This window comes from Athene noctua, chromosome 7 (genome assembly GCF_965140245.1).
Source record: "Athene noctua chromosome 7, bAthNoc1.hap1.1, whole genome shotgun sequence".
NCBI lineage: Eukaryota > Metazoa > Chordata > Aves > Strigiformes > Strigidae > Athene > Athene noctua.
The window spans coordinates 32,673,300-32,701,273 of NC_134043.1; the positions used below are offsets into that span (position 1 = coordinate 32,673,300).

General features: G+C 40.7%; 1 protein-coding gene across 20 annotated transcripts in view; it reads right to left on the minus strand.

Annotated features, from left to right (window-relative positions):
• The window catches only part of MAP2 (microtubule associated protein 2), a 234,011-nt gene that overhangs the window by 179,058 nt on the left and 26,979 nt on the right, over window positions 1-27,974 (minus strand). For all 20 annotated transcript variants that reach the window (XM_074910435.1, XM_074910427.1, XM_074910447.1 and 17 more), the window contains exon 2: window positions 7,957-8,019. The gene's annotated coding sequence lies outside the window, so the exon portion shown is untranslated. The remainder of the gene's footprint in view (window positions 1-7,956; window positions 8,020-27,974) is intronic.

Consider the following 27,974-nt stretch of genomic DNA (forward strand, 5'->3'; position numbering starts at 1 on the left):
GAGATTAATAAGCATCTGACCTTGGTGCTTCAAGCTTTCTAGCACAACACGACATGCATAATTGCATTCTGACATGAAGAGTTTAAGCACGACAATCTTCAGACCCAGCTCCTGATTATTATGAAAATGCGTAACTTAATACAAAAATACTGGCAGAATCAGTCAAAATTCTATTTAAAAGTCCAAAATTTCTAGGTCAGCTCCCACAACCTCACATACAAAACTTGCTTTTGTATTTGGTTAAGAAAAGCAACACCTTTTCATCCAAATCGATAGATTCCTACTTGAGGGATTGCGGTCTATATTTTCTCCTTCTGAGTACATTATAATGTGCCTCAGATGCATGTACCCCAGTTCTAATTAGAAATAAAGTATAAGTTTATGCACATCTGTCCATACTGTTACTGTTTGCACTTAGGAGCCACTTCTTAGTTGTTAGATCAGGATAAGCTGTTAATTAAGATGTACAGTGGAAACAGGCACTTTGAGGGAAGAGAGAACAAAGCACTGCATGGGGCTCAGGAGATTGGAATCTAATCCCAGCTAGGCCACAGACTTGCCTACTGTCTGCAGATAATATTAATGTCTTGAGACATGCCTCATTTCCTCACATGCAAACTGGAGATACTAATGCTCTCTTTGTACTCCAGGAACGGATCTCCAAGGAGGCTCCTCCTTTACCCTGTCTGCCTCAGCTCTGGAACTAAACACCTTCACAAAAGAGTAACATGGCATTTTTTCTGGCTCCTCGACTCGGCCCCCTAGTCACAGGGCAGGCAAAGATGCAAGGCTGTAACTGCTGGGGAACACAGGCTTCCCCCTACCCAGTCTTGCATGAGTTCAAACTCATTAGTGACATAGCACAGGTTTGTTTTTGGAAACAGTCAACCCCTGCACATTCCCATTCACATCCCATTCCACTTCCACAGCAAGGATATCTGGGCTGGCACTGTTCCCTGACTGGTGTTATTTCAAGCTTGCCCCAGATCCAAAAGCCTTTCTCCAATGCAAACATTCAACCACACAGAGCCTTGTCCCCAGCTGGCTCCTATCCCCACTGCACATATTCCCATAACTTTTTCTATAGGAAGATCATTATGTAGTTCAGCAGGTGATTAAAAAAAAAAAAAAAAAAAAAAGAACAAAAAAAAAGAACAAAAAGTTACAAAGTTCTGAGTTTCAAACTTAGCACCATTGTGATGCATTGTATCTTCCCTAACTCTGAGCTTTTGATTCAAATAGTTGGCAAGAGCAGTCTGAGTGTGACAGCTCAGCTAAGAGTACATGCATCTGTTGAATTTTTGCCTACAGTTCTATGTCACAGCCAAATCTCTCCTAGGACTGCACTTAAAAACTGAGGATTGAGGTTTTCACATTTTCAGCCACACAATTTCCCTCGACTCTTGTTCAGAAGAGAGGCCTTTGGAAGCCTCAGTTCAAAGCAACCACCGCTGCAACATCAAGCGTTTATATCAATGTCTAGCAAGGCAAAGCACCATGCTGTACAGCATTTAGATTATAAACCTATCTGATGGAGAAAAACAGCAAAGCGTAAACAGCCCCCTGTGCTAACAGAGTTAAATAAGGATGACAGTAACATGGACCTCTAAAACAAGTATTTTTCCTCCCTTTTGGTCAGGATCAAAATGTTATGAGGTCCCATTCATGCCCAACTCTCTCAACTCCTAGGCTGACGTTCCTCATACTGAATCAGACTGCACTTCCTAGAAGCATAGGACTGACAATTTCATCAGGATTTGAGACTAGAAATAATAAACCAAATGACTTGACAAAGTTATTTCAGCTACACATAAATATCTAGAGGAGAGGTAACAGAAGACTTAAGATTTGTGTATCCTAAAAAGTGTTTTGTTCATACAGTAAAATAACCAGATAATTATAATAGTAAAAAGGCAAATCAGTTCTAAGCAAAACCAGTGGAGTTTTGTATGAGTTTCAAAGTGAAATACTTCCTGCCTTTGTGCATTGCTCAGACAAATAAATTGAAGCTCAGACAAATTAACTGAATTCCACAATCCACCTGTCAAAGTCTGAAAGTCAAGAATTTGGTGAACGGCTCCCATTAATCCCATATGCTTCCAAGGTGAGAAGCAACATTAAAAGAGATACTGCAATGCCTTTAGGTAATGAGACATGCTTATGCTTGCAGCAGTTAAGAGCTAGAAAAAAAATATCCAATTCTTCCTATAACTGTTATCTCTTTTCTCTCAGGATGTCGTCCCTTTTCTCTTAAAGACCTAGCCATATGGAAAATCTGACATTCCCTTTAGGCAGAGCTGCAGTGAGACCCTCCATACTGCCCTATCAGATTGAACAGCTTTAACCCTGGTTCTATTGTAGCTTTTCCCCACTGGTACCAGTAACAAGTGACTACAGGAGAAAGGAAAGACTCTTGACATACCACCTGTTGAGTGGTAATGGTTCCAGAAACATGTAAGGACATAAGGAATGGAGATAAAAATCTATGAACAGGATATGAGTCGGGCCTGTAAGTAACAGAAAAGCTTCTATTTCTGAGTGCTACACACTGAAATGGTTTTGTCCCACCAGTAACAAAAGATACTCAAGTCATAAAGGCATTACAGCCACTATGCTCAAAAGCTGTGAAGCAAACCTTGTAGATCTCCAACAGCTGGGGAAAAAAAGGAACCTACCAAACACACCAACTAACCAACCCAAAACAAGAAAAGCTTTTGGGGGTAGAAACTTTTATACAGGTCTTCACCACTCACCGGCAAACCTGCCTGTTTTTCCTGCTATATCAGATAATCTCATAAAAGATGTTTTCTCTTTCCAAAGAGACTTGTCTTGCTTAATTTACACTTTTCAGGTTAGAATTAAAGCGTGTAATGTCTCTTCTATAATACTGTCTCAGAAGACATCACTGCTGTATTACAAAGAAAAGGCCTGGCTCCTACTCCCAAGTCAAGAGCAGAACTCCCACTCATTGTTGTGGAGAAGGATCTAATCAAATTTGTTATTACCTTACTGCCTTCCAGATTCCTGGTAAGGTATGCAGGAGATAACAAGGGATATGTTTTTACCCCATTGAATTACTAAAATAAGGATGAAAAAGTATTCTAAGGGCCTACTGGCTGGTCTAGTCATTTATTCCACATAAATGAACCGCATCACAGAGTGTTTGAAGACTAAGCATTAAGTAGAAGCAGACGCTTGCAGTTCTACAATATGTTGTTTCCTTTTAAAAAAGTTGTGTACCACCTGTTCCTTCCATTTGCTGTTTTTTTCCTGAAGACATTGCTGGCAATGGAATTAGTCATTAAAAAAAACCTACAAACACTTGGTTAACTAACTATTATAGCACTTGGGAGCTGCTGGCGTCAATAAGAACAACTTCCTCAGATACTCCCCCAATAAATATTTTTCTGGCCCTGCCTCTGGGTTTCACATCTGGTGTTTGGTAGAATATTAACTCAAGCATTTGCTATCACTCAGAAAACTGCTGCTTTTTAAACTCTGCGCCTTTATACATTATATGTAATCTCAGACAATGAAAAGCAAAGTGGCCCTTAAAAAGAGCACCTATTTCTGTATATTCATAATCTCAGGCTTTGAATTATTTGAGCAAGCGGGGTTTGGACATGTAGTCTGAATGCCCAGATGCACCTGAAAGAGAACAAAACCAACAACCCAGTTCTGCTGCTGTGCAATACTGACATACTTGTGCTGTCTTCAGTAGAAGAATGCCAATTAGAAATCTGGTCCATCAGACTTAATACTGCAAGCACAGCTGGTTCAGAGTCATATGGGTGCCAGCTGCTTTGCCTGCACTACTGGAGAAAAGATACTACAGCCGCAACCTTCATTCAACACCTCCCGCTTCATTTGCTCCCTGGCACAGGACCTAGGGCAGATGGGCTTCCCTGGTCTCCATCCTACCCACAGGCTTCTGGGAAAGGAGGTGTCGCACCGGCAGCCTTCCTACTTTTCCACGTTCAAACACGGTGAGCATCACACAGGTCTGCAAGGCGCACATTCGGTCCACAAGACAAAGCTGGTTAACATCACAGTTTGATGTCCTCCACCCTAAACTGCTGGATGCAGACCAGGACATGTGTTTTTCTAACTCTTCAGCATACTGGCCAGACCACAGCCCTCCTGCTGCCCAGCGCTAACAGGATTGCCTACTGAGAATGCAAGGCAGTGTGCTGCACACCCCAGCAAAGTGCTGCTCAGGGCAAACACCACATGAGATCTCTAGATGGAGAAACTCTCCTTCTCTCTGCCTCATGCACTGGAGGACTCCTTATGGGAGGAGCCCTTGGAACAACAATATAAGGAGCACTTCTAATCAACTGGAGATTATTTATTTTTTTTTTTGGTAAGCTCAAGGTCCTTTTGACTTCAACATGAACAGCCAAGGCTCAGTTGAAATAGCTTCTGCCTTATATGAGAAAGAGCTCCCTCGGTATCCACCAGTCCTTAGCATCAAACCAGAGGATGCTGGATGTGATTGATGTCCATGACTTCAACAGGAAAGTGGGTCTGGCTTTCTCTTTTCTTTTGTTACTTTAGCACAAAGAGAAGAATGTCACACAAGAAATCTGTAACAGAGAAAGGAGCAGGCCTAAGGATAACACCCTTGATGTCTGGTCATGTGGACTGTCCTCACTCCCCTGTACCACACAGGTGGCATCACTCTCCTCAGGAATTTCTGGTGTGGGAGCTCTTGGCATTGTTGAATCTCTCTTCACACTTTCTGTTTCTAGCAGCAGAGTAGGAGAGACTGGTAATGATGGGTATGTCAGCGGCTCCAGAAAACAACTTTATGTGCATAATCTTTCACTAGGAACTAGAAAACCAGTACACCTTGGTGCAACAACACTTAGATTCCTCCAAGAGATCAGGTGTCTCATTATAGTAATTTTATTTGCTGTGCTATAGCAGACCACTTTTACAAGATAAACAGCCCAAAAGAGCAGCAATTTTAAAGACAGAAGCACAAAAGATTTCTTAGTATAAATGGTGATCACAGTTCTCATATCACTCTTTTAACAGCATAGATGTAAATGCTCAGCTAGATCGGTCGGTTTACAGGGCTTGTAAGCTCACTCAGTTTCTTCATACCTCACATTCAACGGAGAACAGGTGTCCAAAAACCAAAAGCTTTTTCTAGATTCAATGGAAAGAGAGAGGTTCTCCAGAAAACGGCTTGGCCACATGTGATCTGCAGAGCCCTCCTGAGGTGCCCATCTACAGACTCTGCTCTCCACAGGAGGAGAGCAGGGCAAGCACACGTCTTGCAAGCAGTAGCCACACACAAGGGCCTAATGTTAAGCTAGGCAATGCAGGTCTTTGGGCTTTTGATAAAATTCTCTCCATTTTTTGTTCATACCACATGGAAATTCACCATGAATTATTACAGGTCTGGGAACCACTTCCTGCACACACACATGTTCTTCCTGTGAAATATGCTGGTAAGATTTAAAAATGTTTGGTTTCTTTCTTTTTTTTTCAGATTTTCAGTAAAACACAACTGCTGTGCTTACATTTCATGTTTTGTTTGAGGATTTGGGTTTTATTGCCCTGCAAGTGTGAAAAATTAGGTAATATTTAGGTTCAATATATGCCTGAGCTTGCAGAGACAGGCCTGAGACAAATGGTCTTACTTTCACTTCTTTGTGTAAGATACACAACTGCTATGTGATAAGGAAGAAGAGTGAGGGTACTTTGGGGGAGTCCAGAAAGTGATGCAAGAGTCAGACCAAGAAATGCGTGAAGATTTTTTTTGTGCTATTAAATAAGTTGTGTACAAGATTAAGGGATGGTTCTAAGGAAAGTTATCAAGACAAAAAGGAAAGCTGAACATTTAGTGTGCTGGGAAAAGTCAGATGATCTGAACATGCCTTAGATTCACACAGGAGAAGGGGGAAGAAGAACAGTATCAGATAGAAGAACCAAAACAATTCAAAGTTTAAAGTGTTTATTTAGCCTTGGTTCAGGGCTGCTCCTGCAGCCTGCACTCACTGTTTGATCAGCTTACTAAAATGGGATTTAGGCAACTGATTATTTAATTACAAGAAGCTTTTTTGCTCTCCATTTATACAATTTATACTTTTCTCCACATGACAAATTGTGAGCAGCTCAAACACAGCTGAAAAATACCCATATTCTGGGTACTGGGAGAATTGGATTACTACTCACTTCTAAGAGTAGACAGGAGTTTACCTAGCACTTTCAGTCAAGAGCTCACCAGCCTGCACTGACTTTCCTGGTTACACACATCACTGTTTGTGAAGAGCTTTTGGTAAGAGCAGACAGCATATTCAACACCTGCCATCAAGACGTTTGAAGCTCAGACTAGCACCAGTGAATTAAACTGCAGAATGAACTCTTCTCAACTTCACTGTTTCTCTTTGCAAAGAGCACCCACCAAACAGCTTTGTCTACACTTCAAGCTCAAGACCTTCAAATTGCTGTCTACCATTAGATTTATTGGACTCAGCCTCATTACAACTTTGAAAGGCCCAGCTCTTCCTGACCATTTAACTTTTTGACTAATGAATCATGTACAATGACATGCAGAGACTGATAAGAGGTAGCTAAAAGAAGCATCTTGTACTCACTGAAATCAAAGCTAGACCTTTTCTTGCTGGACAAGGATTAATACCGTGAGCAAGACCCCTGGCAGTTTCATTTCAGGTACGCTGACAACTGGAGGCTTGCTGATAAATTTTTACACTTCACCTGTTTCTCTCACTGCCTTCCATAAACACATAAGACAAGGCTTACATGACCGCAGCAATTCTTTTTAGCATCTTGAAAATACAAACAGTATGTCTGCCCTGCAGCCTGTCACAGTTATATCGCAGTATTTCAGAGCTGGCGACAAACGCTGCACTCTGAAATACCCAGCAGATACTGCTGCTCTGCACTGAAACAGTGCTGCTCATTCTCCTGCTGTGAACATGTACTCTAGACAGATTCATGCCTTCAGCTGTAGGAAAAAAGAACCTCTAAGAGAGAAAAGAGGGGCTGTGGTAAAAGCAGCAGTGTTGGGGCCAGAAGAAACTGTCCCCAGCACACAGATGCCGGCAACATATGTCCTGGTTTTCACTCCATTCCTCACCCTAGAAAGAAGGACAAGAACCGGCTCCAGGAAACAACAAAACTAAACCTATGACTTCCTCATGGCTGTGCAGTGTCACCAGATAAATCTGGTGCTTGAAAACTTCAAGAAGCTGGGATCAGCACTCTTATTGGCCAAAGAGGAATGACCAAATAATTGTCCTTGCAACAACCACTGGATAAAGTGAAAATGGTATTTACCAGGGCTCTTCGTGTTGTTTTTCACTTGATCCATTAAAATAACCAAAAGCTGTCTGCACCCATTACATAAACCCTCCTCTGAACAGTTAATGCAGGGTGCAGTGGGAAATCCAGGGATCAGCATTTCTTTGCATCTGTGCTGCGTTGCAAATTTGCGTATTCTGTAAACTACTTCAATAAAACATTTCAACAAAGCAGAGCAACGAACCCTCAAACATGGTGAGCATGTGGTGACTGACAGACCAGTAATCAGCTCATGTTGCGGAGAACATTCTTGGCAACGATGAACCCTAAATTTGAAGAGAAAAATGCCATGTCATAGGTTCAGCTTGCAGTGCCTGTACTCAGCAGCACCAGCTTTTGGAGAGCTCAACTTGTACTGCCAATATGACATTTCCTAAAGAAAACTGACCCCTGCACAAAAAAGCGCCATAAACAACCTCACTGTACAGCCCAGAAAATGGACACGTTCTCTTTGCTTAAAACACCATCAAGACACAAAACACCTGTACGTGCAGACATAGGAGGAGTCCTTGTCAAACTACTCAGTTTTGTTTGAACAAACCACAGAGATTGATGAGGCAATCCATCCTAGCAAAGTCATGATACACAGCATTTCCAGACCAACAAAAACAGAAAGCCCACCTTTTGGTGTTGTTGTCACGTTGTCAGTCACAGGGTATTTTATTTAATTCAGGTTTCCACAATCTGAAACAAAGCAAAAGCTCTCAGTTAGTGGCAGCTACTAAAGGTTCTCATTTTATTAAACAAATTAAACACTCATAAATTGCAACATGCGATTAACAAAATACCAAAAGCAGAGAAGGAAGGTAACGTGTGCAAAGTTATACTAGACTCTCCTTCTCAGTGACTAGGACCTCTCCTGCCATCATAGCTTACATCCCTTCATATGCATGAGGCCATGTCCCACTGAAGAGCTTGGGCCTTCAGAAGGCCTGTTCTTATCTAAACTGAATATCCACAGAAAATCAGATTCCACCGAAACACAGGCTACACTGATGGTTTCTGTGTTTCACAGAAACAACTAAACCCCTTCTCCCTTTATAGAAAGATGATGTGCAGGCAGAAGACCTTTCATGTATTTAGATTCACCATCGATGTTTTACCAAAAATTACAAAAAGATAGTAGCAGCAAGAACCAAAAGTACAAGGAATCAGCAACCAAAGAATGTATATAATAATATGACTTAATTTACTAAAAGCTTCCTTGTTTCCAGGAATCCCACACTTATACCACACAGTAAAAAATGATGTGCTTAGAGGCTGCAGGCCACACTGACGGGACCTATAAATTGAATATCATGTACCACAGAAAAGCTTCAACGAGGAAGTGCTGCTGAGCAGTCAGAGGAGAATTGTCTCTAGTGCTACAGCTGTTTATTGCATGACCTTGGGCACATCCTTAACTACTTTGTGCTCTAGTTATTACCACATCTTACAATGAGTATAATATCATCACAACAGCATAAATGAGGAATAATTACTGCTTTGCTAATCCTGGGAAAGGCTGGGCATGGGAGAAGTACCTATAAAGTGAAAATTGTTGGTATTTATGAGTTGCATTGAATTGCCCAAGAAGGAGACAGACTTCCCTTCTCAGCTTCAAGCTGACAGCCAGCGAACAGACCATTTTCCAGCACTATCACCCCTAATCAGCATGCACCCTACCTGCAGAATTAACTTCTGCCAGAATGTGGGCAACAAAAATCACAGCTGAACAAAGCTATGTAAGATGTTCACTGCTTGACAGGGGATGGGTGTGGAGATTTAAATGCTAGCAGGAATAAAAGCACTTTGTACATCTGGTCAACTTTGCTATGTCTCACTGTACTCAAGAGCATGGGGATTGTCACTGAAAGCAATGGAAGTCTTGTCTCTGACTTTATCAAACTTGGAAATGCAGCATTTCATTTCACAGAAAGGTAGCGAAAGGCAGATTCAGTGTCTTGCCAAAGTTCACATGAGGCAATGGCTGAATCATGAGCAGAAAGGAAGGATGCCATCCCTACCTCCTGCTTTTAAGCATGGGGCAACTTTCTAAAGCAAAGAAAGACTGTCTGTATTGCATGCTGCTGTCACAACTGAGGATAAAGATGGAGGTGCAACCAGGAGAAAAGCAGAAAAAAACTCAAGATCAACTATTTGTTTTTTCCTCCCAATACCAGAAAATGAAAAGTCAGTTCTTACAATGTGCTGCCCAGGCGTGGTTCCTATTAACTTTGGTTAATTCCATATGTCTGAGAAGGAAATCAACTCTAAGCCGGTTAGACTTGCTAAATGAGATTTGTCTAAGGCCCCACCCCCCAGGTGCAGTGTCGTGCACCAAAGATTTGGCATTATTTAGAAAGATGCTGCTTGTCCGGACACTGTTTATAATGGTCAGCAAAACACAACCACGAAACAACTCATACATAACATTTCTGTCTTGAGCAAGACCCCATTCAGCACATCTTAATCTTTAAGGAACTCCTAGTCCATATCCAAAGCAAGACATAAGTAGGGACTGTACCAGCAGCATCCCTTTTATAAAGCTTCTGATAAGTGTATGAGGGACAAGCACACAACCCTGACATCTTTAGCAAGCAGAACTTTCAGCACCTTCAAGGTCTGGTCCACAACGTTTAGATTAATCCTGGTATCTTGGGTCATGACAGAAGAGAAACAGACTTGTTCCTAGCAAGATAATATGGCTGTGAAACACCAATCAGACACCTATTAACTTTTCTGATACAGTTACACTCAGTTAACCCTGCTTTAGGAACCTCAAAATTTTCATAATCACAACCCTGACTCATGCAAGCCTGTGGTGAACACCCAGGACACATTTAAGAAAAGACTACTAATAAATAAAGTATCATGCCAACTGCTTGACTCAGAGAAAACACAGTTAGCACTGCTACATGTTGGCATTTTGTCTTCTGAATATTTGTTGGCTAATAAAATCAGGAGTTGTTTTTAAAGAAGATGACTATATTGAATATCTATCCCTTTCCTGTAACTACAGTGGCATTTGCTAATGCTCTCAGCTTTTATGTGAAGTTGGTGTTCCTGCAACGAGACACACTAACAGATCTGGGTAGCAAAGTCTTTCACTAACAGCTCTCCAGTAACATGCAAGACAAAAATGAAGATGTCCAGTATTTCCGATCTTTCAGCCTACACCAGCTCTGAGAGAGGAGCATGTGCTACAAAGACAGCTGTGCTTATCCAAAATATCCATTGCCACAGCTGGACACCTCAAGATCTCCTAACACCCTGGGTACGCTTCGTTTCAGAAGATGGAAGTGGCTTGGCTAAAGGGGAGAAACTGTTTGAAAATCAGAAAGCAGGAGATGGATTGGGTAATGGTGATCATGAAATGACACCACCAACTATTCCAACAGAAGGAAGGAATGAGTGCAGTAGATTAAGAGCAATGAATCTCAAAAAAAAAGAAAATTTAAGCAACTCTGCACACGTCAGCAGGACTTCATGAGAAGCCAAAAGAGTGCAGGAAAGCAACAAGTGCAATAGAGACAAAGGTAAACTAGTCTGTGGCAAAAGAAAGCTGGGACCTCAAGTAACTGCAGTGTTGACCAAAACAGAGATATGTTTGAAAAATATTAAGAAGAGACTCATGTATGTAAGTCACTTGAAACATATGAAATTAAATTACTATTTTTTTTAATTATGTGAAAGAGAAACAACAACAAACCAACCCCAAAAGAAAACAACCACACACTAATGGATGAAACCATTGACACTGTGAACTCATGGGAGATGAGGTCAGTCCTAAAGCGCCGCCTGAAGGCAAGCCCAGGACCACCATAAAAAGGAAGGAGGATGATGACCACACAGCGAACTAGAGACCTGTCAATCTAACTCGGATTCCTGAAACAAATCGTTACTCAATTATAAATACCCAGAAGATGGTTAGATGATCACAATCAGCAAATCTGCTTCTGTAAAGTAACAGCCAAGACCAACTGGTTTAATCTTAGTCTCCTGTTACAGTATAGCATATTTACTGGACAAAAGGCAGCACAGACATGCTATACTCTTCAGGGGTTTGAATGAGTTCTTAGAGGGGTCAGTTTGGGGCTCACTTCTTTGCACTGTTTTGTGTGACTAGCCAGAAGAAGCACTGAACCAAGAGTTTACAAGTATTTCATTAAGTCCAAAATTGACACCATGAAACTCAATGACGCAAGGTGCTGTAGTAGTACTGCGGCAGAGGCAGCAAAAAGAACCATTTTAGCACACAGCTTTATCCACCAACATCTTAGTTGAAGCTCAACAGGCTGAGCCCAGGTACATGACTTTGTACAGGAAGGGCTGGGGTGCAAACCCACATTTCTCTCTGCTGTGCTCTTAGGTGGAGGCAGTCACACCCCACAGAAGAGCCAAGTGAACAACTGGATATTCAGCTTCCACAGTCAGATTTTCCACAGCTCTTCTGTCACAGCCATCAACCTAGTATTGTTAACTGTTTCCTGCAACACAAACATGCCTTAACACAGGAGACAATCCTGTAAAGTGTAACACTAGCAGTTGTTCAACATGTCTGAAAGACTTACCAAGGAGATTTAGGCTAATCTAACTAAAGTTAGGCACCCACTGAAGCTGTACATCACCTTTGATGGACAGTCACAAAGAACCAGGTAAACAGAACAGGGATATCTCACGGAACTTGCCTCCACAACCAAGGTCTGCATCATATCTCTTGCAATTCCTTACAGCCTTTACTTTTATTTGATTTGCCCACTGCAGACAATGGACAGCCCAAGATTTCTGGTTGTTTGCCTGCTTGCATGTGATGAAGCTGAGCAGCAGGGTCATATACATATACATACAAAGGATATACTCTGAAGGCCTCATCCCTGAAAATACACTCAGCCGATTCACATTTTGAACTGAGGTTCCTGTCTGAAGCTTACTGCTGCAGCCTGCTCACAGCGGTCTGTGTGAAGAAAGAACAAACGAATGTTCTGTTTCTTTAAAAAGCCAAAAATTTCAAAGCCCACTTTATCTCTAATTGGAGTAAGACTGTTCCTCATCTGCTATGGTACTTTTGATAGCCTCTCTTACCATTACATTTACATTTCGTGAAATGAAAAGTTTAATGAGTTCTAAAAACCCCACAATATTTTAGGTTGTTTACATATGAAAAATGATCTATGGCTCAGAGCTGAAGAGGGAGTAACATAACAGATCTTGTGGGGTATCTTCCCTGCTGTGCAAAAAAGGACCACATACACTTTCAATATCGTTAATGGCAGCTGAGAGCCTAGTTTCCCAGGAGCTATACAGAGCACATAGCCTTTCAACTTTAATCTCCCAGTTTCAGGGACAGGAATTCACACTGAAAAGTACACTGTGCGCTGTCAGTACTTCTGCAGTGACAGAACCTCAAAGATTCTCTTTGGTTCTTTGACTGATCCTGTTATCCTTTTGCCATTTTTTAATGCTTAAACACATTTTCAAAGGTGCAACTCAACACTCTGCAAGGGTACCAACAGTGCAAGAAAATATGTAATAAAAAAAAATATTTATTTTCAAGAGCAAATAAGTGTTGCTCTAACACTGCTCCTATTCAAGTAAATTTTTTATCTGCTCATGACAAGGCATTTCTGTTAGTACAAACCTGCAAATTCTGAACTGCTTCCTATTGTTCTTCATAGGCAGTATCTTCCTCATAGCAATTCCGATTTCTAGGGACTTTATCCAGGATCTATACAGTTGCAAGGAGAATTAAACCACATCTTTTTATTACCTGCTTAGCCAATTTTCAATTTATTGGCATCAACACTGTAAGAGATAACATGGTTGGAAGCTTTCTGCAAGGAAAGAATTGCCTGAAACAACTTCTTCTTCCATGAAATTTCATACTCAAAAGCCTGACTAGCTAGGACAGATCAGCACAGCTCTACCAAAATGCCAGGGAATGCCCCTGATTCATAGTAGCTAAGGCTCCATCTTGGACACATGTCTTGGGGAACCACAATGTGAGTTGTTGCTTTCTCTGCAGTGATGGAAAGATGTTTGCAAAATATCTTTGCTTTCTTCTGCTGCCAGAGAATCTACGTGTTCCCATTCTCTCCCTAAAACAAATCCTTAGGTGTTTCTCCTGTTACTCTCACATCTGGTCCTAAGACCACAAAGTCAATCAGAGCTCCAGCACCAACCACCACCTGCCAACCACATTACACCCTCAGACCTGCTAATCACAGCTTTTCAAGAGGAAGCATTAAATGAAGAGCCTCCCCCTGTCTTGTAGGCTTGTATAATTTTAATGTCCAAACACCTCCCAGTCTATAACCTTAACTTGCCCAATTTTTCTATGATAAGGCAAAGGATTGGTTATCCCAGTACAGAAGGCTAACTGAGGCACAGAGACATTATATTATTTACTGCAAGTTCCCAAGAAAATCTTTGAAAATACACATAGACCTCAATTCAGATGACATCTGTCACACAGCCTCAGCTGATGCTAAGGGTACTCATTAAACAGGCTCACAGCAGCTACACAACTCTGAAAAGCCCATAAGCAGCCCTAGTTAAGGGTTTATAGTTGAAAAAAACCTCAACTACTGACATAGGTAACTTCCTTTCAACAACCAGCAAATCAAAGAATAATATAATGCAAAGCTTCAATAAGAGAGAGAAAAAAAAAGCAGCCAAATGACACTCATTTCTAAAAAATCAAGTTCAATTTAAAGTATTCATATAAGACATCAATGAGAGTTCTCCGGGGTTTCCAAGTGTCACACACATGAAGGATTACTTGAGAAGCATATTTCTTAATTAGATAATGAATCAGTTCAGTTTGTGGTAACCTTAAAGATCTGAATGACTCAAATAGGCTGATTTGGTAAATATGAATCTTGAATAATCTAAAAAGACTCTGCCATTCTAGATAAGGAAAAAAAGTTAAGAAGTTAAAGAATTAACTTTTCCGAGCAGTTTAAACTCCAGCTTCCTGATGCAGAGATTTTAATCATAAGATCCCGGTGTCTCTCGATAGGACCTGTTCCTCAGTCTTGAAGAAATCAAAGCTACTCCAGGGATGAAGCAAAGAGGACCGCGCTCTCTGAGACCACAATTCAAAGGCATGTAATAAAGCAAGGACTGAGGATCGGGAAAGAAGCCTGCAGATATGAGGAGGATGGCCTCGGAGTCAAAAGTGGGATGTTCTAGACAATTGTTTCTTTCCCAATCTCGGCCCAGGGTCTGCTCTCCCACTTGCATCTCTGTGCCCAAATTGCTCACGCAGAGTCAGACCAGAGTGCTGTTGACTCCACAGTGAACCTGAGCAGCTTCCACTGGACACTCACAAATAGGGCTACTTGGACTTCAGAAGTTTGTTCCACCTCTACAGTGTGAGTGCACCTCCATTTCACTGCAGGGTTCCAAAATACAAATTCCTAAACATGTAACACAGCAAAATAATGTAAGAATGACTTATACGGAAAAGTCAATTCTTTCAGAACAGTCTCACGCAGAAAACAAAAAGAACAAAGACACACACTGAAAATACAGGAGAAAAATGAAAACACTAGGTGGCTGTTCCCAAATGGAGTAATATCCCTAACATATACTTAATGAGGCAGGAGTTCTGTGGAAACAAGTAATAATGTGATCCCATAATTAAAGACTGCTTTATAATATGTATGCAGAAGGCTGCCACAAAGACTGCACAAACACCCTTTATTCCAGTACTTCCTGAAATGAGCCATTTGACTCGGCAATGTTAAAAGGTTCCTTTAACAGCTTTTTCAGTCAGTGATACATCATCTAGATGTAACTGAGGTCAAGTGCATTAAGAATCTAAGTAACATTTTGTGCTGCAACATGACAAAAGAGGCACTGTTTGACCTGCAAGAGCTGACTCGCACTCGATGTATTTCTATGGCCATACTATATGCATAAGCATAAAGAACTTGGAATTCATTAAAAAAACTTTTAATTTATTTTTTTAAAAATTCGGAATAAAGTATATAAATACTAAGCCTTTGGTGGCCTTTTAGTCCCTGTATGAATGACAGTGGCATCACAGAAACAGCACATTAACAATTTTACCCAGTCTAAAGGTTAACTGGGAACACAAGGACACATAGCAAGGCTTTCCAGGCGCCTCACCCACAGACCTCAGTCAGAAGTAACAATGGCAAACTGATTAAAATCTGGCTTAGAAATCCCACTTTTTACAGATTTATTAACTTTTAATTAGTAGGTACAAGCATCATTCTACTGTTAAATAATCCTTCCTTAAGAAGGGGCATGATCTCTATTGTATTTGCATTTCAGCCAAGGAAGAGTGCACTTTTTCCTTTATAAAAGGTTTGACACTCACTAACATAATTAATGAGTAGCTTTGAATGTGATCTTCCTTTAAAACCCTCTATTCAGGATCAGAACACTGTTTGTAATTATAGGTGCTGAGCAAAGAGCTTGTCTTAGTACATTTCAAAATGCTAAATATATAATTCAACTTTATTTCAAAGTTGAGATTTCCAACAGTTCAAGGGGCTTTCAGAACGGAGGGGTTTGATTTAATAGGGGCTGGTCACTGAAAGCGGATCTCAGAAAACTGCTCCAACAGCCCTAAGCTGACCACTCTGGCAACTGTTCTTATGAGCAAAAATGAAAACTGGGTTCTGACACAGCAAGCTGTGATTCTTGAAAGTAATCCTTTCTCATTCAAGCAGCCCTACTAACCTCACTGGGTCCTATCACATAAGCATTTGTAAAACCAAGACATCCCAAGCACAGGGATCATGGGACCACATGCAACATTCTGGCTGACACTTTTTGGTTCCGAAATAGTCTCTTTGACAGCATAGTTTTTCAAAAGATACAAGGAAAGCACTCGGGAGCAAGCAAATGTAGCTACAGCATTAACTAAATTAGACCACACTTGTCAGAACTCTAGACCATGTATTGATTTGAGACAGAGGAGGTGTCTGACAGGGCATGCAGTGTTAACCTAACCACACAGGCAGAGGCCACTTGAAGTAATTATATTCAAGACCCACATCAAAGAGAGCAGAAGGTTTATGAAAGCTGTGCATGTTCTGGTCCTCAATATTGGAGTGTGCAGATATGCACTCATGTATATGTGTCTGTATATATACACACAGAATAATTAAACAAATTTTTTTTTAAAGGAAAGTACATGGATAAGGAAAGTCAGCCAGGACATCTGAAGAGCAAGTATATTAAAAATTAAACATCCTATTCAATTCTAGTAGGTTCTAAAAGTATTTTCTGAGCATTGGCTCTTAAAAGCACAAGATTGCCACTGAATCAGAATGACCACTTCCACTCTGTAAAGCAAAAACCAAGAGCACACCTGAGTTGAGCATTCATGCATGTCAATTTACACCTGCAAAGCACGTACCCACATGGTCCCACTTTTAAAGAGGTTTAATTTCTTTCTAAACCCTGTGTCACTCTGACAGTGAGTCATTCTGCAGTGGTTGAAGTGCACACCATCTCAGGATAAGGTCTTGTGCTGGCTGCCAAAGAGTGAAACAAGCTAATCAGCAGTGTGCTGCTGCATGCTGATGTTGACACTTCAAGGAACCGCAAAATATTCAGTTCAACTCATTAATCCTTTAATGCTGCTTCCCATCGATTACAGAGTTCACTATAATTGCAGGTTTCAAAAAGCACTAGTAAGATTATTAACAGAGCAATACCAAGGACAGCACAACAAGAAAAGGACTTCAGATGCCACATCATTTCTATGCAAAACCTTTACTAATAGCTGCAATGTCCTCATATGCATCAATGCCAAACCACAGGCAGAATTACCTGTATGTGGCCCACAGAGGTACAGTAAGTCAACAAGCTACAAGACCACACTGTAAGCAAAAAATCATTTCTGAGATGCAATATCGGTCCCTAAGTTTAGGTACGGGCACCACACATTAGAAAGACTGAGTCCAGAAACTCCACTGCTGACCATTTGACCACTGGCCGTTTGAGCCAGGGACCCAGTTCTGCTGCTCACCTCTGGTGAAGCTCTGCCTCCAACAGCCCGCTCTGACCCTGCTGAACAGAGCCTGCTACACACAGGAGTTGCTGGAAACTCAACTTAATGATTTTGCAGTCTCACTGCACCCTTCCACACTTGCAGCTAGTTTTTCTCTGTTATATATAGTGAGCATTCAGTACTTCAGGAAATAATTTGCTGTCTCTTACTGGTAAATCCCATCATCCAATTTTCAGTTTCTGTCTGCACAATACTGGCTTTCTCTCCTGTTCACCCCTCCTAAATTACTTTGCAGCATTTCACAACCCCTCAGTAATACAGATGAATTGCTTTCTACTGTCATCCTTCCATTACTCTTCTTGAATAACATTAATGAGACATACACTAGGCTTTGGGTAGCTGGACACCCTTGGCCAAGACAAACTGAGACAGACTCAGGCAAGGCTCTTTAGGGTGCCAATTTATTTGAAAATTATGTAAGGCAAATAAGTGCAGGCTCTTCTGTCCAGGTCTCAGGAATTTTCCCATCTCCTTCCCTCATGTGTAAGAGTGGGATCTTACCCACATACACCGACGCCAGGGATACTGTAGGATATATGGTCCCAGCATAAAATCATGGAACACATCAGGAGGCATGTGTGCTGTCTTTACTCCACCACTTAACACCAATGTTTAAAATCAGCTGTCTTTGGCTAGGATGCTCAGTGCTCAAGTACCTGTCATCACCCACCTGGACAAACCACTATGTTCCAGAATTTCTCCCTCGGGTTTCAAGCCTCAGCAGGCTGCTCTGCAAATACACCACTTTTCTCTCTGATTTCCCACTGTCTCCTTGCAATTCTCAAGTAACTTTCCCCCACACCACTTAGCAATGCACTGGTGTAAGGGCAGCTACCATCACCCTTGTCAGCACCTTTTCTTACTGATTCCAGAAGTCCCCAGGAACGTGTGACCCAAGTGCTGTAACAACAGAGGGGTACCATCATCACCACCAAACAGAAAAGGCACAAGATGTCCTGGGTTTTTTTCCTCACAGTCCTAATGATTTCTCTGCTTAGCACTGACATCTCAACTGTTCCACCTTACAAAGTTCAAGATACAAACACTCGTAAGTTAAATACAAAAATTACTTTCCCAGACAGGTGATTGCAAAGTCCTGCCATCCGTGGCTCTCAGGCAGTCACAGGATGTGTGTACTTGAGAGGCAAAATTTGTGTGCTAAAGCCCCACAGAAAACACTGTATAGCCATAACCACCTCACAGAGAAGTCTTCTGCACTTGACCATGGAAGAAAGAGCATTCATTAGAGCAAATAACCAAGCAACAATCAGCTAACAGCAATCAAGTCAAATGCAGTCATGGTTACATACATTGGGTACATTGAGTTGATGATGTGTTTAAGGCTAGAGCCTATTTTGCACTGCCCCCAACTCAAAGGCAAATATGCCAGCAGTAATGGTAACTGAACCAAAAAACTGGATAATTCTGCCCTAAGGAAAACATTTGGTAAAGGTTGAATCAAAAGGCAGAACATCCCCAGTAAGAGACAACTTCAGCACCTGCTGTTAAAGTCAGTGAAACACTGTGAATAGACCTTGTTAAGCACGGATGACGCACCTGGTCTAGGCTCAGCAGAGGAAGCCATCAGGATCGCATGGCAGGCCTAACATCGCTGCAGCAGAACCAAGTAGTACTGCAGGGAAGCACAACCAAGCTCACAAGACTTGGTTGTGTGGTCACAGCCTGTGAATTTCCTTTCATTCACATTTACTCAGTAAGTATCAGCCTTAAAACAACTCAGAAAAAAAAATTTCCCAAGTGAGACCGTAAATCAAAAATTAAACAAGGTAAACAAGACAAGCAAAGCAAATACACCTCACCATCCCCATCAGTGAATACTTTCCATTTTTCCTTTTCTTGAAGAATAAGAAATGTATAAATAAAAAAGAATCAGCAGTTGCTGGGGGTTTTATTCATTTCCACATGTTTGAACTTTACTGGAAAACGACTCTCATCATCTTACCCAGGGTTAACTCCAATGATATGAACTGACAGCTTTGCTTTTACCATTAATATCTGTCCAGGATAGCAGTTCTGGTTCCTATCCAACACGTAAAATATTCACCTACGTATTCTATTCACATCCATCTCAGAATCTTCTTAATTATTCAGTAATCTGCTATAACAAGGATTTCTTTACAGAAGATCTGTTAAACATGACATATATGGAATCCATTTCACTAAAGTATTTCTTTTCTTGTCAGATTAGAAAATAAATTGATAAAATCACTCTTGCTTTCCAAGATAATGGATGCATTACACCAATTATTTCGTAGCTTTATGGTAGAATTTTTAAAAACATGGTAGCACCAGGACAGACCACAGAATGCAAATTCAAAAAAAGCACACCTTCAAATATTCAGTCCCTTTTGAAGAGGGCAACATGACCCACAGTACTAGTTATACCCAAAATAAGATCTAGAATTTGGGATTATAAACCTTATTCTTTGATCACACAGTTCATCAAGCAAAATCTAAGAGAATTCTGCAACTAAGAATGGAAAAACTAAATCTTGCTGCACAGAAAGGATCTTTTCCTTCCACATATATTTGGACACTTTGTAACTGACCCACTAAGGAGGTTATATATATAGACTGACCATCTCAAAATGCAGTGCTGGCTGCTTCTCTGCAGAACCAGATGCTGGATAACCTTCTGACTCCTCCCTTCCCAGTTGCCTGGAAAATCCTTGTAGATTTACAAGAGCAGAGACCGCAGCTATCCAGCTAAACACGCAGCAGCAGCTTTTGGATGACTACCAAATACATCTTTACTCGGGCCAGGGAAAACTGTCCTGAATCCCAGTGTGGGGTCCTGCCTTACCCTGAGTTTTTCCACTTCCATCGCACTGTGGTAAGCACAGAGCCACTGGGCACAACACCACGGGCAGTGGGAGCGGGCCTGGCCTGGCATGGAAGGGCATCCTGCACTAGGGTGGCTACCGAGCACGCAGGAAGGCAACCGCCTCTTGAAGCGACAGCCTCCCAAGGGAAAATACGAGCAAAAAGGTGGATGTGGCCCGGATAATCCTGTAATCAAATTCTTAACAGCTCTCTGGTGGAAGAACTATGCACCTTTTATGAAAAATTATAAATTAAATCTGCTTTTCTTCTGGGGTTTGGGGGTAATTTTTTCTCCACCTCACAAAAAGATTTCAATTTTTCTTTAAAATATTTTTACAAAAGTTTAAAGTTCATCAGAGTGGCCATCCAATTAAAAAAACTTTAATGACTGAGTGGTATTGGTAACATTTAATCATTACAAAGGTTTTTAACATAATAAAAGATGACATTGGATTTCTTCCTCTAATTGCAAGTACCTCAATTTAAGCTTACAGAGCCTTGCCCATCTACTAAAGTAGATGCTCCATAATAAGCAGCTAAACTTTCAAATTGCCTGATATTGTAGAAAAGTCTATGCACAAGAACTATGCTTTATAACAGGAAGAGGAGGAGCCTATCAATGGTATGTGCAATTTCCAAAAAAACATTATATTCAGCATTAAATATTTAGACAACAGCTAAGGAAGAATAACTGGAGTAACCAGAATACTCATTCAAATTGTGTACAAGGGGAAATAAAGAATTTTCATATGACAATCTGTTTGACAATAATATCATCTTCAATGTTGTTTTCCAGCAATATACAGGAAAAATGCATAATTCTATTTATTATTATATTAAAAACAATGTCTGTGCCTGCAAGTTTCCTTGAGAAAAGGTGCACAAAGTGCTCCTTTTTCTGCAAATGCCAAGGGGAAATACAAGAAAAAGTATCTTCATAGCTCCTGCATCACTATCATGCTGTAACCAAGAAGGCTAATTAATAGGTCTGCCTCAGCAGATGTCATTAAAATACTACTTTTTTTTGTTATTCATCAGGATAGGCTTACTGCATTTTTACCCATTTGAAACTTTCAAGTAAATACATGAGGAAAAAATTTTTGGTAAATCTAGTTTTATCCAGATAGAAAAAGCAGCCATAGGAACACAACTTTTTTCAAACATGTCTTGCCTTACAGGTACAACAGGCAAAACCTTGAAAAAAATGTATTATTCCGTAAGATATAACCAACAAAAAGCTTTCCATTCTGATTCGCATCCCCTTAATTTTAAGGGTTACTTCTTTTTCTTTGACCAGCAGTAAGATTGAGATGTTCTGAATTTCATACCATTTGAAAACTGTGTGAAAGTAGTTCAGTCAAAAGAAATAAAAATTTACAAAAAAAAAAAAAAGTCATTTCCCCTAAATTTTGCCGGTGAAAGTTTGCCATCCTTTTCAACTCGCAGAAATATTTATTTATATTATTCAAGGTATCCTCATTATGGTACATAAAATCAATTTCAGCAACAATGCTTCACTGTATCTTTTAATTAAGATATTTATCAGTAATTATAAGATCCTGTTGCCATGGAAAGAAGAATTTACATTACTAGATAAATTTTAAAATACTATTTTTGAAACTTGACCATCAGATGCAAGTGTTTTAGATTCTTTTCTAAATTCGCTCCTATAATAACATGACAAACTGTGAAAACATTCCCAACCATTTCAGCATTACGTACATCAGACGTGGCAAAGAATGCTATCCACATGCTCTCCTTTAGCCTGCTTTTGGCATACAAAAGCCAAACACGCTTAGAGTTTTCAGCATCTTTGGTTTCTATTTTATATACGGTTCCTAACAATGATTCCTTAGATCCCCAGTGGAAATCCCTCAATTTCTTTATCAAGCACAGCAAAGTTTTAAAAGGAGATTCTGTATTCAAATCATCAAAGGAGTTTACTTTGCGAATAGCAGTCTTCTGGGGAAAAAGTATTTTATTCAGTCCTTATGTTCTTCTCACTTTCGTTTGTTGTCGATGGTACTTGATTCACCACAAATTGATGCTTGACAAGTGTCTTGCCCTCTACCCCAAAGAAATATTTTGAAACTAGAAAAGATACCAGTACTTTGATGGGTTTTTTTTTCCTAGGAGAATTTGCAGTATATTATACAGTAGCAACCTCACCAGCTTAAAGAAAAAAATCTCAGTGCAGTACAATGGTAGAGTGACAGTCATAACTCCTCCTTAACCTTCTTTATGGCATCTCTATCAGGTTGGCAATAGATGAGGACAGAGCAGAGCAACCCCACCCAGACAACACAGCAGGAAAAACTGGGTATTCCTCAGAACAATCACTGCAGAGCTGGGAACCTGACTACAGCTTTCCTTTCCATTCTCAAATGAGAATCAATAGAAGGAAAGACAAGACATCTCTTAGAAATCCATGTATTAACCTTACATTTTATACATTTAAGTGCTACATCTTTTATGTTCTGTGCTTTTCTAGAACACACGGAGTTTTTGCCTCTATCATATACTACAGTCTCATGTCTATGGCAATAGTCAAGCAGTCTATATGCCAAGCAGTCTATACTGCTTGGGGCAGCTGGGATATTCTATTTAGTAGTCATTTCTTGATCCTTCCATCATTTTCCTGTTGGCACAGCCACTCTTAACCACTCAGGCAGCCACAGTATATTACAGCATCTTTTTTCCATTTATCCTTGAATGATCAAAATTATATTTCAGAAGTAATAAATATATTTTAAAGGAACAACAGATATTTGAATTATAAAATAAACAAGAGGTACTGGCCCAATGCCACACCACCATTCTGAGTGTGAGAAATGCATCCTGTATGGCACATCACCTGTTTTCCGCCACTGTTTACACCTTAAAATGGTCTTCCCGGCATGTTATTCGTTACGAAGTTTGATTTCTCTTTAGGTTTATCTGAGAGAAAGTCTCAAGGTGGACCACTACAAACTATTTCCGCTGTCAATTCCCAAAACCAACACTGACATTGGTGTTTGCCTAGCCCTCTCTCTGTACCAGCAGTATGTGCCTCCAAAGCTAAAAGAAAAAAAAAAATTCCAAAGCAGTGCCACTGCAGCATAATCTATGTTGATACCTCTAAAAGGTAGAGTCTGAAATGCAACCAAAGTAACTCACTGGGTTTCAGAATCCTTATCACAACTGTACGCAGATGCCTCACTTCCACCAAGTCACCCTGGCAGCAGAACAGACCAGACCAGTGTCCAGCGTGACAAAACCCTAAGGTGGCTGCTCTGCCCACACGGCCCAGAAGCGCATTTGGCACTGCACCCCAGAACCTGTACAGCTGCATTAGGGCAGCATTTGCTTACAAGGGTAACTGCCTTCACATTTTAATATCCCTACTTTTGGGTCTTGGACTACATCAAGGATCTCTGCATCACACATCATGCCACTTCACTAGCCAGACATGGTCACCCAAATGGAGTTTATATACAAAACAAGGACTAAGCCTGGCTTTCCAGGGTCCAGGTGCAATTCAGTGTACTATTTGTTAGAGCAGAACTTCAAGCCTTGGTTTTTACTCTTTCACAGAATTTCAGTGCAACAGAAATACAGTTCTCTGCTCTAAAGCATGCAGACTGTTAAATAGCACTCGTCCTTATTCAGCTGAATTTGCAAAATACCAAATCCAGTTTTACAACTGATTTTTAAATGTATCTGTCATCCAGTGGACAACATCTGCTGCACATCGCTAAGACGTGCTTCCGCTACGCAGGAAAGGAGTCTGGTACTGCGGCTGCCAGGTTTGCAACTGCCTTGGTTTTCAGCTAGAAGCAGGTCTTGGCCAACACACGACCACATGGCATGTGCACAAGTAAAACTAGTTGTGTCAGTGCAAAGCAAAGCCCAGCAACAACCCAGTCATGCACAGAACTTTTCGACAGTCCTCTCTGTAAACATGACTCCTCGTCTAGCTCTCACTACCATGAAAATAATCATAAGACGATTAAAGCACAGATGTCTCACTGCCTTCCTCTCCCCCTTAAAATCTAACTACTAGGCTGTCCTGATTTATACCGAAAAAAATTCCTTGTTTGCCAGCATATACTATCCCTGGTGATGTCAAGAACTTTGAACAAGTCTGTGATTCAAAGGTGATGGAGAACAACTAGATGCAACATTTCAAGGGGAAAACTCCCCTCCATTTCAAATGCAGAGAAAATACAAACTGATTTAAACTAATATAAACTTAATTAGACCCTGTAATAGTTAAGTTAAAATATCGTAAGAGTCCTCTTTGGATGTCCAGGGCTGTCTGGCATATTTAGGCTAATGAGCATCATTTATTACTCTTTGACCTCTCTTTTCAAGAGTGGCCAGCCATGTGCTCGCTATGCTCCTCAGTCTGGGGGAATGACAGGACATGGGGATGTTCAACAGAATGGGACCAAAGAACAAACATGGTGGGAAAGGGGGCAGAGCAGCTGGGGAGACAAAACAAGTATGGCAAAACACCAAGAAACAGAACAACATAAAAAGGAAAAGGTAAAAATTTTTTATGCAGAAGGGTAACAACTCCTGCAGGTCCTCTGATAAAAAATTCCTTTCAGTAGAAAGATGCGCCACAAGGATTAACTTGAGAGAACGCGTGGGTATGGTACAGTGTGATGAGCAGCTGGTGCAACATCACGCCTCATTACCCGCCAGTGCTTATGTGAACACCTCACACCTGGTCCTCAGTCATTTTGGAGCAGAGTTCACAGTTCTGCTGTTAACACAGAAGCTGTTGCAACCCAGTTCTTAAGAAATACCATGAGCCAAAGATGCTTTCAGAGAGGCTGAAAATTTGCAAGACCGGTAAAGGACAGCTCCAACCAGCTCCAGGGAGAAATGACCTTCTGCTGCCCTTTAAAGGCATCTATCCCCCTTCAAGGTAGTATACATGCAGGTTGGGGACAACAGAAAGCAAACACCACAAGCATTTCACTGATGTGTGGAGATAGCAGGGCATGGCAGTCAGCAGGTCTGGCTTCTACACAATGCACACGCTCCCAAATAACTCTGGGTGAATCGGTGGCCAGTGCCCCTCCATCCTTGTTCTACTTTGATGTCAGTTGTTCATAACAACAGTCTGCAGGTCACCACAAGTCTTTATCTTGTCTAGCCTTGGCTGCCTCCCTTGCAGCATGTAGATGATGCTACAGCACAACTAGTTTTATTGCAAGGCCACTTAGCATCCAGCATCAATGTATGCTACCTGAAAACTTAAGTCCCAAGTTCAAGAGTCATTTAAACGTTTCTCAGACTTGCTGCAACTCACCAGGCTCCACTTGACACCTCTCTGAAGGCACCAAGATTTTCACAGAGCTACTCCACTTCTCCTATATTGGCTGAATAAAAAAGGCAAAGTTCTGTTTTAGGAGCTAAACAACATCTCCGAGCCCAGTAAAAAAAAAAAAAAATACATAAATATGTGCCCTGGAACATATGAGAACATACTGTAAATACTGATAAAGTTTGGGTTTTGCTGCCCTCAGTGATCTTCTGTCCTAAATTAGCTGCTGAAATCCAAACTGATTTTCTTCTCTGTTCTTTTGGCTTTCTAACAGTTCTGACAGTCCCATTATCACTGCCTTGTTTATCTCCTACTCATGGCTTCTCATCTGGACAAATATTTATTTTCAGTTTTTCTTAATTGTGTATTCAGTTTTCATTACTACCAGAAGGCACTTCAGAAGGATAAACAATAAATTCAGTGCTCATTTGACAGACACAGTGCTTTGTTTTCCACTCTATTTAGGAAGGGAAAAAAAATTTATTAACGATTGACAATTATTCTTCAGTTTCTCTCCCAGGAATTGTATTAATTGTATTATCATCTCATTTACAATAACATTCATGCCCTTAAACCCAATTAAGAATTGTCTTCATGGATTATAGCTCCAAGAAGATCAGAGTATCAGAGGCTCAAACAAAATTACTTATCTCCTTGGAAAATAAATCTTCTCACAAATTTGGGATGTACATCTGGCACAGTCCTGTCAGTCTTAGTTAAGAACATCAAAATCTACAAATATGCTTATCAGCAGAAGACTATCTATGCAGACACACAGTTTGTATTTATGGTATCAGTAACACTCTAAATGATTGCAAGTCCAGGCAATCAGTAGTTCTATAATGCCCCCTCGTAAGAAATCCCCTAATATTTTCAGACTTTTACCCGGTATGGGGAAAGAAACTTATCATTCAGTCAACCCTACTTATTTTTAAACAAGTAAGCATTTCTGGCTTTGTAGTGTCAGGAATGACATATTTGGGGTTCCAGGCTCTTAAAACATATTTAACTGTGCAAACAAACACAAAATCCCAAAACCAATGAGTGAAACTCATTGATCATTATTTCTTGCAAGAACGTGACCCATAGTGAAAAGGCAGTGAAACAAAGCTACTGTATCTGAACTGAAATCAGTATTTAATAGCAGAAAAGCAGCATCAAACCAGGAACAGCAATACAGAAAATGAAGAATTATTTGATACATATGCAATTCATTTAGTATCATGACACTTAAAAATTATGTTTCACTTACCATTCACGGAAGATCGCTTTTACTGCCTGTGGCACACTAGGGTTTTTTATCATAATATAATTAGTATCAGTGAAAATAAACTTATCATCCTGTTAAGAAAAGGTCAATGGTATGCAACAACTTACCAAGCGTGAAAATAAAATGCTATCAGGCAAAATTTTTATACCAAACATGTCATGGAGCCACAGATGAAATCAGGGCCTCACTTGGGTCATGCACTGCATCATAAATACTATAAGGACTTCTCTGAAGAGTTTCTCATTTAAAGTCACCAAACACACTCCCCCACTCCCACAGGGAGCAGCACAGCTCCCAGCAGCAGCTGCCTAAGCAGGGAGGACAGGGAGAGGTGAAGGCAAAGGTCCTGATACCTCGCAAATCTCCCAGTTCCTCCTCCCACACAACACCTCCACACGCCATAGCTCCTGCCTGAGGCAATACCCAAATACTATATGTTTAGGAAACACCAACTTCATGTATTTTTAGTAGTGACCCAAGCAATGTTAGCACAATAAGAAAGAGACCACATGGGAGAACTCATTAAACATCTCTACCCAGACACAGTAGTTTTGTTTGTTTTCTTGTTGATTTGGCTGGTTTGGTTTGCTTCTTCAACATTTGTCTTTGTGTATCATCCATCTATTCAAATACAACTGCAAAGGATGTATCAATCTTTGTTGTGTAGCAATAACACTTGGACAGCAGAAACAAACATTTTACTCCCAACAAATGTACTAATACTGAAAAAAGTCAAGTGCTCCTGGCTGAATTTCAGTAATTTAAGCAAACAGACCCTTAGTTAAACACCACACTGCCTATAGGCAATGTTGTCTGTAAGAAGCCCTTTAAAACAAAGTTTAGATCTCTTCCTTTATCTCCCTTTTTCATTCACCAAGACAGATAGAAACAACAGGTTCTAGAGAATTATTGCTGTGGCACTTCCCCAAGACAGAGAAGCAACGCGATTTGTTCAGGAAATATGCTACAGCAAATTTTCTAAAACCCCATTTTGCCATGACATGAAGCACAGGGTCTGCTGTGATACAAGGAGGCTCCAAGGTCTGTACCTGTTCGGCTGAACCCCACCGAGAGCCCCTGTGAACAGGGTCATTTTAACTACAATGTCTGCCTGTTTCAGTCTTCAGGAGACATAAATGAACTCCGGGGCACAGACAGCTGTGGCACTGTGGTGC